Source organism: Myzus persicae, unplaced genomic scaffold (genome assembly GCF_001856785.1).
Source record: "Myzus persicae strain clone G006 unplaced genomic scaffold, MPER_G0061.0, whole genome shotgun sequence".
NCBI classification, from domain to species: domain Eukaryota; kingdom Metazoa; phylum Arthropoda; class Insecta; order Hemiptera; family Aphididae; genus Myzus; species Myzus persicae.
This window is the reverse complement of record NW_019100652.1, coordinates 9,153-24,070: the sequence shown is the minus strand read 5'-3', so window position 1 is coordinate 24,070 and position 14,918 is coordinate 9,153. Positions and strand designations below refer to the sequence as shown.

Here is a 14,918-nt window from a genome sequence, read left to right as displayed (position 1 = left end):
TGTTCTTGGAATCCATACTTTTGACTTATACAAATCAAAGCCAGGACAATGGTGGAATGTAATGAAATGCCGAACCACGATAGGAGAAAAATTGCCTTCAGAGTTTTGTTCGTTTTTTTCAGCCCTACCCTACTTTTTCCTCCTAGCTCTGCATCATTGGAGCGAATATTTTCAACTTTCGGCCTAATTTCTAATAAACTTAGAAATCGGTTTGGTCATGAAAAGGAAGCCAAATATTAAAGATCCACCGATTTCTAAACATAAAAACCTCTCAAGGAGAAGTTGAGGAGGACTTTTATTAATTAAACTTCTTATCAACTATTAATTGAAATTCACTATCAGACTGACAGAGTAGCTATCATTATTTATTTCATTAGCAAGTATTTGTTATTATTTAACTATTAATTTTTGTTTGTATTATTTAATAAGTATTTAAACTTTAAAGGAAAGTTAGCTATTTGATATTTTAAATTTTAATATCTTGTTAAAAATAAAAAAATGTTAACATTTATATTGACCGTTGGTGTGTAGTTTTTTCTATTATATACTTTTATTTGTACCTAACTAACAAAAAAAAAAAATAATAAGGTTTTTTCATAACAATTTAATATTTTAATTGGAAAAATAAATAATTCCTATAATTAAAATTTTTCTGAAAATTAACATAGGTAAAGAAAAAGAGAATTTTATCCAGAAAAGCAACCCGGGTTTTGTATGGGTTTTTCAAAATATCAAGTGGATTTAACCCAGAAAAGCAGCCCGGGTTTTTTCGGGATGGGCTTTGTTGATTGATGGTAAAAAAAGTGAAAAGGATTTTCTAACACCCAACACTGCTGAGGGTTTAAGAGTAACATTACGGTCTACTATTGATTTGTGTAACTATTTACTTAATGATTGTGGTTTTCATTATGTACTCACAAGTAAAATGAACCAAGATGCTTTAGAGGTAAATAACATTATATGTCCCTGTCTTTTAATTCTTGAAGTGATAATATTATATACATTTCAATTTAAATCATAGTTATTCTTTGGAACTGTCGTCGGTAAACTGGTCCTAATGACCACTCTGCAACTCCAACTTTCCTTCAAATGTACAAACTAATATCAATATATTCAGTTATAATACCACCAAAGACAGGTAATTGCCAAGTACTGAATTCAAAGTTTCCAAAAATATCAATTGATGACATTAAAAATATCTATAACACTGATGGTAATATAAGTATTTATGATGATTATCATTAAAATTTTTCTAATTTGTTATGATTCTTCAGATGTAAGTGAGAGTTAAGAATATTGAAGCGCTAAAATTAAAGTTAAGTAATTGCATGGAAAATGAAGATTTGGAAGCTGATTCTATTTTTGAAGACCATAATTATTTTAAATCGCCAACAGTTGATTGAGTAGGGTGCACCCTCAAAATATCCCTCGTTAAAAATATCCCCGTTACAAATATCCTATATTCAAAATATCCCTATAATATTGTCCCTTAATTTATAACAATATACATACAAAAGATTTTTTAACTTTAAACTTTTTTTAACTTCTCATCAATTAGGTTATAGTTAAACTAACATACATATTATTTGTAAATCATAGTATATAATGAATATAAGTAGAATTCAATATAATAGTCATTTATGATTATCTCATTTTCCATATCTGTATATTAAGCCTGTCGCAATACCTGTATTTTGTTGAAATAATAAAAATGATAAAATAAGTTTTCGATAAGGTATCGGCATTACCCTTGTGAGCGTGGTTACCATTTCATATCCGTGAAAATGAAAACGAAAAATGTCGAATTTAATTTTTGTAAATAGCCAAAAAGGCAAAAAGCTACTTTCATACGACGGATATTTGCATAACTTACACTGATCGACTAAAAATAAATGTATTTGGCGCTGTGTTGAATTTATAAATTACAAATGTGAAGGACGCTGTCATACAACTAATGACGAAGAATCAGGTACGTCAAAACACTTTAGGTGTCAAAAATGCATTTGTTTTTTTCAGTCAATTAAATTTTTTTTTATTTTTTTTTTTTAGGAGAAATTATAAAAATACCCACACATAGTCACCCTCCAAATGCTGATAAAGTTAATGTTAAAGAAGCAATTGATAAATTAAAAAATTAAGCTAAAACGTCATGTGAACCTGCAAGAAATGTAGTCAGTAAAATAGTTTCAGATGTATCTAAAATAACTATTAGTAAATTATCACCAATTGATATGTTATCTCAGACTGTACGTAGAACAAGAAATAAGTATAATGATCACCCTACAAATCCAATCAACATAACTGATTTAATATTACCAGACCAATATAAGGTAACCAAAACGGAGGTTCCATTTTTGTTACACGATATTAACAAGGAAGGGAAACGTAGTTTAATATTTACTACAGAAAACAATTTAGATTTTTTAAGTGAATCAGATGTTTGGAAGTCTGATGGAACTTTTAAATCTGTTCCACGCTTGTTTTCTCAACTTCATACAATTCACGCTTGTAAAAAAAAATGCTACATATCCTTTAGTTTATATTTCAATGACTGACCGAACAAAAGAAACGTATTCAGAAATTTTTAAATTTTTAAAAACTAAGAAACCAAATCTGAAGCCATCTATGTTAATGGTTGACTTTGAAAATGCTTTTATATCAACTTTTAAAGAAGAATTTCCAACGGCGGTTATTAAAGGTTGGTTTTTTCATTTTACTCAGTATGTTTGGAGGAAAATACAAAATAGTGGCCTACAGATAAAATATGGTCAAGATTCTGAATTTGCATTACAAGTTCGACTTCTTTGTTCATTGTCATTTATACCACCAAATAAAGTAATCGAAGCCTTAGATGAGCTTATTGAATCAGAATATTATATACAAAATTAAGAACTATTACAATCTATAATAATGTATTTTGAAGACACGTGGATTGGACGTTTAGGGCGAAGAGGACAAAGAAGAGCACATTTTAATATTGATTTGTGGAATTGTTATCAATCCGTTACTGACAATAAGCCTCGCACAAACAATGCCGTTGAGGGCTGGCACCATGCCTTTAATGGATCTCTAGGAGCTCATCATGTATCGATATGGAAATTTATCAAGTGTCTCCAACTAGAGCAAGGTAAATAAAATACAATTATTATTTTTTTTATTTTTATTTAAGTAATATTATTACAATTATGTAGGCCTTCAAGAAGCAAAAATTGAAAAATACATGTCTGGTGAGCTACCCGTTAAAAAAAAAAAAGAAAATTTACGAGAAATTGGATAAACAATTAAAAGAAGTGGTTCTTAATTGGAACATGTTACTGTACTTAACTAAAGGCATTGCGTGTAATTTTTCATTAAAAAAAACTTTTATATGTATATTTACGTATTTTATATTTAACGTTTAATGTCAAATATTCGACGGACCGATTTAAGGCAATTAAATGTTATCTTCTTCTTATTATTATATATTTTATTATCATTATCTGAATCTTCACACGGTCAGATATGAATTAAGGGATTTTACTGGAGATATTTTGAATATAGGATATTTGTAACGGGGGATATTTTAAACGAGGGATATTTTGATGCATGGGATATTTTGAGGGGGGACCATGAAATACAACTATTAAAAGAAGCAATGCTCTACAGTAAGTAAATCGAATACAATCAAATACAATAAAACAGTCACAGTGATATAGTGTGTACAAAATTTTACCATATATCATATCATTCATATGAAATACACCTGTCTCAGGTGTTATGTTAACATGGTGAAATTAAAAAATTATACAGTGACAAAACGATAAATAAGATAAGTTAAGCAGCAATATTCTTAATTAATTGCAATTGTTACATATATAATGAAATAAAATAATATCTCAATTATTAATAGAACAAAATAAATTAACAGTAATTCCCAGTGGTGTAGTTTGTACAAATTGTTACATGACACAAATTAATAATTATTATCAAATAATGTTTAAGGCACATTGTTCCGGCGAGGAAAAGGCTTAACAGTGGACTGTATAATTTTTGTATTTGGTTTTATTTCAGTGTAAAACAATGTTATAAGTTTTTAAGTAGATTTGTGTATGAAGCCTATCTGTGCAAGTCTGCCTGGGTAGGTCTTGCTGCAGAAGGCTCCGTTGAACACACTGACCGATTTAGTGCTCCGCACTCGTATTTATAACCTGGTCTCGCAACCGCGTCATCGCAGGAGCTGCCCATGAAGTGTCGTTGGTTCGTCGTTGGGCGTGGTTGAACGGCGGAGATAACGTTGGTTGGTCGTTGGGCGTGACTAAACGGCGGAGATAACGTTGGTTAGTCGTTGGGCGTGACTGAACGGCGGAGATAACGTTGGTTAGCTGCTTCTCTCGAAGCCTCGCCCACAACGTTCTGTTATCGCATGCTTATTTATTCGTTTTTACCGAATACGCGGGTCATCAATAAGATTGAGCAATTATGTAACTGTACATTATTGCAATCGGTGTCCCTTGTGACCGGACCGATCTGACCCGCGCTTTACATAATACATAGATCCGGCCGATACAGTCGTACGCCTAACGACGTCAAACGTGCTTGGTGCAGCGTTTTATTCGTGACGATCGACCCACGATAGTGCCGACCGATTGTATTCCGAATCTCATCATATTATGCAAACAATAGTTGGCTGACTGCCCAGTGTGATATCATTTTTACACAATTATAATACCATTAAGAAATATTATAGAATAGATAATTTTATACTAGAATAATTATGGTGCCATCGAAAATACTTCGCGTGGCGCGAACANACACAATTATAATACCATTAAGAAATATTATAGAATAGATAATTTTATACTAGAATAATTATGGTGCCATCGAAAATACTTCGCGTGGCGCGAACATATTTCCCCCCGGCGGACTAAGGTTCATGTTGAATAGGTAGCATTGCTAGTTTTGTAATTGGGTGCTTCACAGTGCTGCCCCTTGTTTTGATAGTAGCCACTCTGATCAGCTCATCAGTTCCCTGATGTAGCTGAATGATCCTGCCAAGTGCCAGTCCTGAGGTGCTTGGTGGTACTCCTTTGGTATGACCAAATCTCCTAATTTGAAATTAGTCATGGGCCTTGACCATTTGGGTCGTTGCTGAAGAGAGTTAACATGGTCAGGGCGCCAGCGCAGCCAAAATTGCTAAAACATTCTTTGAACCAGGTTCCATCTGCGTCTTGGACAATTTATTGTCGGTTCATAGTGCAGGGTTGGCCCCAGAAATGTCGTTAACGTACGTCCAATTAGAATGTACCCTGGTGTTAATGCCTCTTGGCAGTCAGGATCAGTGGAAACTGCCATTACGGGCCTTGAATTCAACACCGCTCCAATTTGCACCAGAACTGTGTTTAGCTCCTCAAATTAAGCATACTGTCTCCGATGCATCTTCGTAGATGGTATTTTGTTGATCTAACTCCGGCTTCCTATAGGCCCAATATTCTGTTGGCTCCGATAAAATTTATCCCATCATCGGAATGGTTTTGAATCGGCCTTCCTCTGCGAGATATGTATCTGCGCAATGCTGCAAGGAAGGTCACGGGCTAGTGAGGTCAGATACCAATACCAATTTTAGGTGGATGGCACGAGTGCTAAAGCAAACGAATAGTGCCACGTACGCCGGGGTGAGGACCCCGCTCCTTGTTCCTCCGTGCCTTATGGATATTGGACCAGCACCTGTGACATGAAATGCTGGGGATGGGCTTACCCTTGCGGATGGCAAGGATCCCATCAATTGAGTCGCTGCTTTGATGGTCCATCCGTAACACTTCATATACTTGTGAGTGTGAAGACGCACTGCACTTCACCAGCCGAACATCCCATATCGCCGCTGGAGTGAAGCCAATTGGTATTTGGGTCCAGCGTGCATCAAACGTAGATGCTCGTAATCGACTAGCAGCCTTGTGAGTGAATTCCCCTGCATTGAGTATAATGGGGTGGCGTTCATCATAACTCGCAAGCTCATGTTGTAACCGGCCACCAATCCGCAGAACCCAGCTGTATCAACGAATGGAGTCAGAGACCTCAGCTTGCTGCTGGCTTGGATATGCTGACCTCGAGCCAAAAGGTCCATTTCTTCCAGAAGGTGCCGTTTCTGAGCCTGTCTTTTCGTTGGCGAGTGAACCCATGAATTTCTCCGAGATCCTCCGGAGTAAGGTTGGTTAGAAGGGAAGGATGGTTTGAGCACCGCTTGCGGATTTTAAGCTTGCCACCATCACATAATTGGATCAATTAATTCCGCAGCTCTAGAGCTCCTGTTAATGCATCAGCGCCGGTCAGCACGTCATCCACATTAAAATCCTTGCTGATGGCTCCGTCGGCTAACGGAAAATTGATACCATTATCCCGAGCGAGCTGAGCGAGGGTTCGAGTGGCCAAGTAAGAGGCCAAGTAAGAGGCAAAGGAAGTGCCGTAAGTAATCGTTTGTAATGCAAAAACCCCAAAGGTAATTCCGAAATCCATCTCCAAAATACTCTTTGAAGGTGAGTCCACGATTCCATCATTCCCATTTGTCGATACATCCTTTCCATATCCTCGGTGAAGACATACCGGTGAATCCCGAACCGAGCAGTGATCGCAAAAAGACTGTCCCGTACGCCCTGGTCTAACAAATAATGCGTTATTTAGGAATGAACCCTTGGCACCTCTTGCGGATCCGTCCAACACCATTCGGAGCCCAGTTGTTTCGCCGTCAGCCCCGATGACTCCATGGTGCGGCAAGAATACCTCCTGCTGATTCGCCTGGCCTGGTGTGCGGTTATCCCTCATCTGACCAAGGTTAATGTACTCCAGCATGAAGTAGACATATTCCCCGTGCAGTTTGGGGCTGCACTGCATGCGTGTTTCCATTATGTAGAATCGTTTTTTTTTAACCATGCCTCGCGTGTCACCGATACAGTTCAATTTTTCGCAGTCAACCAGTTGACACTGAACAGCGCCCGTCTGCGCAGCGCCCTGTATGCGTCCTACATGCTTCCTCGCATCGTGACTCGATTCCAGTGAGTTTACTTCTTCCAGTTCCCAAAAACTCCGGGTGGTTTGATCTAACCCATCGGTGGCAAGAAACACCGCCGAGGCAGCCGCTGATCCTCCGGCATCAGATTGGCCGATGTTTCCCGACGCAATCCAGCCGAGTAAAGCACTCCGAAATAAAAATGGTGGGATTGATTCCCGTTTGGCCTGACCAAGGCGAATCAATTGGCAGGATACTCCCGCTCCAATTAGCACTTCCACACTACCGGGTGTCCAAAAGCCAGGATCAGCTAGTTGTATGTCCCCTGGTATTTGCATTGAGTTTGTAGGAAACCGAGCTGGTAATTCCCTAATAATTCCCGGGATTACGATGAATTCCCGGGTTGTACAAAAGGTGCTGACTCTGGATCTAATCTGGTACAGGACATTGCTTGTAGATTGATAACCCGACTGCGTTATTCCGACAATTGACGTTGAGGAATCTCTCCGTTGCAAACCCAGGCGTTTGACCAAACGTGAAGTTATAAAGTGGAACCATGAGGCGGAATCGTGCAGTGAGTGTGCCGAATGGGTCGAACCCCAAGGGTTGGAGTCAAGCACGACGGCGGTTGATAGGAGCACCGCGGTCTGTGATAATTGCTTTTGTTATGATTCAAATGGCACCCCTGGCCGCCGCCACCCGAACCTCCGCTGAGACCATGATATGCTACAAGGTGTGGTGTTTGCCTCGGCATGTCCTGCAAGATCCACATGAACATACTCCCGGCATATGGTCCGGGCGAAGGCAGTTGTAGCACAGCGGCCTCGACTTCCCGCACTAGCTGACGGTCATTCCCAAAAATCCCCGTCAAAAGCACAGCGCATACTGGCCGCCACATAACGTACACGACGAAACTGATCTGTTAGTAGCTGCAAAGGTGGTGTAGTAAGATCGCTTTTTTGGTGCTAATTGTTTGGTGTTGTAGGCATGTGGGTCCAGCAGCACAATCCCGTCATAGTTAACTCCCGTTTCGATGGACTCCAGGTTTAGACACCGCTGATTCAGAAATGCCAGATATTCCCGTACTGAAGGAAGTGAGGCACTGGCACGGCTACTCTCCCACAAACCGCGTGATTCGACGTCAAGTCCTTCAACCAGGTTGATGACCATGGCGTCCCAATGTTCTACTGGAAGTCCGAGGGCCGCCAAGGCTCGCAGATGATTATTCATACCGTTCTGGTGACTTCTCAAAATGGACGATGAAGCCCTCGCTGTCGACGGCATGCTGCACAGTGCGTGGATGTGCCCTCCGGCCATTCTACGATAGTCGTCACATCGCCCACACAGCTGCTCCCAGGCTGGCAAGTAATTCGCGGCTGCCGTCTCCAACGTTTCGATGACCTGTGCCGCTCCATTTCGCAATGAGGATCTGAGACAAAGCAATTTTTGAATGTCCGAGAAGTCCCCGCGCCTATGGACAGATGAATCAATGTGTCCCGGTAGTTCAGCCATCCTTTGTAGTCACCGTCAAACTCCGGCAATGAGATTGGCGGTAGTCCGATGGCTGATTCAGTGGTGGGCCGTACCATACTCTCTGCTGCGCTTTGGATGCTAGAGGTTTGGCTTGCTCTCCCTTGATTTGTCCGACCTGCCCCAAGAAGAACCATAGTCGGTGATATTGCTGCGTAGCCGGCCGTTCCTACTGCTGAGCGTTTCGCCAGCTGTTCTTCACGGGAATCCAATAACTCCATCTGAGTCTGACCAGCGAAGAATTCAGCTCAGGAAGCCCTCAAGTCTCGTGGTTCGCATGCCCAGTTCCATTCTTGTTGATTGCATCCGTGAAGTTGCCGCTATCAAGGCTTTTTAAAAGCAACGATTTGCCGTTTCATAACTCCCCGACGACTGATGAGATCCTCTAGATCGGCAGTCATTCTATCCGGCCCGAAGATGACCAATGTTCCGGCGAGGAAAAGGCTTAACAGTGGACTGTATAATTTTTGTATTTGGTTTTATTTCAGTGTAAAACAATGTTATAAGTTTTTAAGTAGATTTGTGTATGAAGCCTATCTGTGCAAGTCTGCCTGGGTAGGTCTTGCTGCAGAAGGCTCCGTTGAACACACTGACCGATTTAGTGCTCCGCACTCGTATTTATAACCTGGTCTCGCAACCGCGTCATCGCAGGAGCTGCCCATGAAGTGTCGTTGGTTCGTCGTTGGGCGTGGTTGAACGGCGGAGATAACGTTGGTTAGTCGTTGGGCGTGACTGAACGGCGGAGATAACGTTGGTTAGCTGCTGCTCTCGAAGCCTCGCCCACTACGTTCTGTTATCGCATGCTTATTTATTCGTTTTTACCGAATACGCGGGTCATCAATAAGATTGAGCAATTATGTAACTGTACATTATTGCAATCGGTGTCCCTTGTGACCGGACCGATCTGACCCGCGCTTTACATAATACATAGATCCGGCCGATACAGTCGTACGCCTAACGACGTCAAACGTGCTTGGTGTAGTGTTTTATTCGTGACGATCGACCCACGATAGTGCCGACCGACTGTATTCCGAATCTCATCATATTATGCAAACAATAGTTGGCTGACTGCCCAGTGTGATATCATTTTTACACAATTATAATACCATTAAGAAATATTATAGAATAGATAATTTTATACTAGAATAATTATGGTGCCATCGAAAATACTTCGCGTGGCGCGAACACTCATAATATAGTTTATGTAACAGACATATTGTAAACATATTACTATAGCTAATAACAGTTATTGAATACATAACAAGACAATACAAATGTTGACATTAGTTACAAATTCACTATAAACTCGTATCATAGTGAATCCACATCCAGAGAGAACCCACGTGGAGTTTGTCAAAATTTCTCTCCACCACAAAGACCACAAGGACCACGAAGCACAAGAATAACCACAGCGCAATATATTGTGTTTGAAAAATATATTGACCGTGTCAGAGCTATGTGTTTGAAAAGTAACAGCAGCATAATATATTATGTTTGAAAAATATTTTAACCTTGTTAAACTGATATTATTACCAACGCATCAGACCAGAACCTCCCTATACACGATGTTCTTGGTGACATCGGTGTACATGCCGACTCTTAGTGACTGCATTTCTCACTCTCGAGAACGCCACTTACAGTTGCCCGTGCGTGAACACGGGCGACGGAAGTAGCAAACCCACTCGGTCGAACGTCTGACCCTGCGACTTGTTGATGGTCATGGCGAACGATAACCTCACCAGGAACTGAACGGCTGCATTATGATGGGCAGGTCGTCCTCGCCGCTGGACGTGAGTGGTATCGCAGGCACCCCGTTAACGGCTCGACATTCGTCGTTCCTGGGACACAGAACGATTCTCCGAGAAAAGTCGTTGACGTTGGCCAATGACATTTGCTCCGGATAGACGAAATCTATGAGATCAGCAACGTCACATGTCATTGCCCGAGGGTTTTGCACTGTGTCTGGGACACCGTCGACCGCGGGCAGTCGTCCGTTGCCGAGCTGGAGTAACCAAGCGGCGAAGCGTGCGTCGTTGTCGGCGCGCATGTTGCGAACCAAGTTGCTTCAACTCAGCGCTTCGCTCCATGCCGCGCCACAGACTGTTGTGCTTGATCAAAGATATATTTTAGATAATTCGTTTTTAATAACATAATGACTATTAATTCAGATTATCAATTTATAATTTCGTTTATGATGTCATATTATTCAATTTCTTATAATATTATGTTACAAAATAATTATTTGAAATTGTATTGATATTTATTTGATAATATTATTTTTATAATGATGATATGATAATAATTAGATATTATCATTACGAAATAGCTATCTGGGATATTACTTTTTGTTTACATTAGACATTTTGTTACCTATGTTTAATAAATACACTTACTTAAAATTATTGGAATTAAAAACAAATCACAAATTGTTTTTTCCTTTTTTCCCAGAAAATGAATACTGTGAAAGTATAGAATTTGAAAACAATTTTGACATGATTCTTTTAATAGCAGACTTAAAATTTTTTCCACAGGTACACGATAGTTCTTTAATCTAAAATTCAAGCAATTTTATTAAACCCGCTGGCGTTGTATCAAGCCAGCGAACCACACATGTTGCTGGACTTCAATCACCGATTGAGGGACATTGAACGCGCGAGGGCTGTGTGTTTGGACACAATCAACAGGATGCTTCGTGGTCATGGAAAATCACTTGAGGGCTACGGTTTACCACTACCGGACGTCACATTTCTGGAAGAAGACCCAGACGATGACATGTTTGGTGCTATAGACGCGGCGGTGCGGTGGTCCGTACAATTGGACAATCTGAACGACGAACAACGGACAGTGTTCAATCGTGTGATGGCGGCCGTAGACAACAACAGAAACGTATCAAAACTTTTCTACTTTGACGGTCCCGGAGGAACAGGTAAAATAACACTATACGGGTGCCTCATATGATCGCTCCGCAACCAAGGGCGATCAGTGTTGTCCGTGGCTTTTACAGGAATAGCAGCGTCGCTCATGGGCGGCGGCATGACAGTGCACTCGACATTTGGATTGCCGTTCGGTACACTGAACGACGATTCGACGTCGACCATCACCTTGCAGTCGTTGCGTGCTCAGAGGATACGTGACGCAGCACTAATCATCTGGGACGAAGTGCCCATGTCTCCGGTACTACAAATCACAATGGTCAATAGGTTGCTCCAGGACACCTTGACACGGTACGTAACGACGACCAGTACAAAGTACAGGCACCGTTACAGCCCAGTCTACACTTTGTCAACCACCACCACGGGGAACGACAGCGCGACACCGTCGACTCTCCCTCCACGCCGCAAAGGCTAGGTGGGACGGGAAGACAGGTCGCCCTGGACAAGTACCGGCCGTCAGTGACTCTCTCTCTTACGCCGATCGTCGGACCGCACACGCCAACACCTCCGATCGCCGTATTACCTCACCATCAAACCGTACATCACATACATCTTCATTGCGTGCACGCAATTGTGTTTATTCGTCGTCTAAATAAACGCATATACACCAGAACCGGTGATCGTCATTTTTTTTTGTCGTTTCGTTGGTTACCGTTTTCTGTTTCCTTGGTTTACAACCACCTCAAGACCGGCTCACCGCGATCTACATCTACCGCCGTAGCCGTGTCAACCATGAGTTCAGAATTGCCGTTCGGCGGTAAACCAGTACTGTTCGCCGGTGACTTCAGGCAAATTCTACCTGTCGTGCGCAGGGGAACAAGGAGTGACATCGTCAGTGCGTCTATCAAATACAACTCTTTGTGACGCAACCTGGAACAGTTCACTTTGACGCGGAACATGCGCGCCGATAACGACGCTGACTTCGCAACATGGTTGCTTCAGCTCGGGAGCGGCCAATTGCCGGCGGTCGACGGCGTTCAGGACACCGTTGAAATACCCCGGGAAATGGTATGTGAGGTCGCTAATTTGATTGATTTTGTTTTTCCGCAGCGAATGTCAACGGGTTTGCTCGGAAAATAATTTTATGTCCCAGGAACAACGAATGCAGGCAGGTCAATAATACGGTGTTACAACGCATTCATGGAGTTCACCGAACCTACACGGCCATAGACCCTGTGATGGTCAACGACCCCGACGAAGTGGCCAATTATCCGACAGAGTTTCTCAACACTCTGGAACCAGACGGACTGCCGCCGTATAAATTGACGCTAAAGGTCGGTTCTATTGTCATGTTGCTTAGGAACCTAGATTCTAAGAGATGTCTTTGCAATGGTTCACGGTTGGTTGTTACTGAACTGCGACGATACAATTTCAAAGCGAGGATGTTGTCTGGTGGAGCACAGGAAGATATAGTCATACCTGCGGTACCGCTCACGTCGAGTGGCGAAGACGACCTGCCCATTATAATGCGGCGAGTGCAATTTCTAGTACGTTTGTCGTTTGCTATGACCATTAACAAGTCACAGGGACAAACGTTTGATAGAGTTGGATTGCTCCTGCCATCACCGGTGTTCACGCATGGGCAACTGTATGTAGCTTTTTCCCGAGTGAGGGACTCTCAATCCATTAAAATTGGTATGCATAGTGATGACCGTGGTAGATTCTTCACTAAGAACATTGTGTACAGAGAAGTTCTACAAGTGATATAATTGTACAATAAAGTCTACAAGAACTTAATGAACATCGAATCCGATCTGTGTGATCAAATGGATCTGTGTGATCCAAGTCTGTGTGACAAAAGTCTGTGTGACACATGGTTTGTAAGCAGTGGTAAGTCCGACTCAGGGAAGAGAGAAAGTTCGACGACCTCCCCGTGATTCTCTCTGGATGCGCATTTTGTAATGATTACTTAACTGATGTCGAACATGCATTTAAACTGGCTGCGACTCGCACACTATGTGGTAAATTATTTAGAATTATTTATGTACTCTATAAATATATCAGCAGATGTTAGTATGCATTTGTATTATTTCAAAATATAACAAAACAAAACCGGGCATACAGCGGGGCACGGTATTACACCAGACGAGCAAAGACTACTCTACACTCCAAATCACAGTTTTCAGGTTAAAATGGAAAATTGACGTTCAAAGCTATTTTTTTCTACAAAATTGTTCATTTTCATTTAATGAGTTATACTAACGTTGACACCACTATATTGCCCTACCTACACACTGTGCTATTGACTGATACTATTATTGAATTTTCATTTAATGTTAACTCTATTACGCTGATATAAAAAATCAATATAAATAAGGGCGTTTATCATAAAATTGTGAAAAAATTATAATAAATAAAACATAATATATTAATTGATATTCATAGCTATTCTTTTTACACAAGCTGCATATCTATATTGAGGTATACTGTGGGTACTGCTGTAACTAAATTCTAAATTCTGTTTCTGTAATAATAACACATACTAATGACATGTAAATTTCTTTAATTATGATTATCAAATATTAATTATAAATCAAATTAATAAATTGATAACTAACTTATAAAAACATAAATAAAATAATACCTCATAATATGTATAATAAACTCATGTACCTACTATATTGTATAATTGGCTTTATGTATTTGTGAGTATATTATTGTATACCAGTAGTAATAATCTTTTATTTTTTTAACAAAATCTACTGAAAAGGCACTGTAATTACCTTTTACATTACATAGGTATACTATATATATTATGCATATATACATGTTCCTTTTTTTAAATTCAATAAATTACACTACATTACTTTGGGTTTTTGGTTTGTATTCGGGAGTCACAAGGTTATCCTATAGAATAGCTACTCGGTGTCATCATTGGTTGCTCATGTTGGTAGTTAGATATTCAATTGTAGAATAGAATTTAAGTTAAACGTTTATCGACATCGATCGAATCAGCCTGCATTTACAACCACCGTTACTATACTACCAAAGTAATCCCCCAATTATATATTAATATATATAAGGGCAAATAAGGTGAGAAGGTCAGTCAACGTTGTTAACTCATAATATAATAGTATACATCAATATGTAGTATATTAGTCAGTTAAACTCACAAAATGTGAAATCAGAATTAATATGTATCGTTAATTCGAGACCTAGCCTAGAAGGTTTTACATTGCGGATCCTGGGTTGTTTTGAATTTGAATTGTAAGAACCAGTGCAGGAAGCGAATTTGATCCCACCGGGCTAATGTATTATGTCCTTTAATAGGCTTTTGCAAATACAATTCTCACTTATAGTTTCCCACCACTGTGTCCGCATACCTGACATCACAGAACAATATAGAAAGACACTCGATCAGCTGATCGGGTTACTATATCCCTATGGTTGAAGTATTGGAAATTGTACCGTATCCGTAATCTGAAAGAATGTTAGCAACGTGTATCCCTCTAAGTTACGGAATTATAAAAACGGAA

The 14,918-nt window shown here is 40.3% G+C and overlaps 1 pseudogene; it reads left to right on the top strand.

Moving 5' to 3' along the window:
• Positions 1-12,176: 12,176 nt before the first annotated feature.
• LOC111039081 lies at positions 12,177-13,151 on the top strand (annotated as a pseudogene).
• The last annotated feature ends 1,767 nt before the right edge of the window (positions 13,152-14,918 follow it).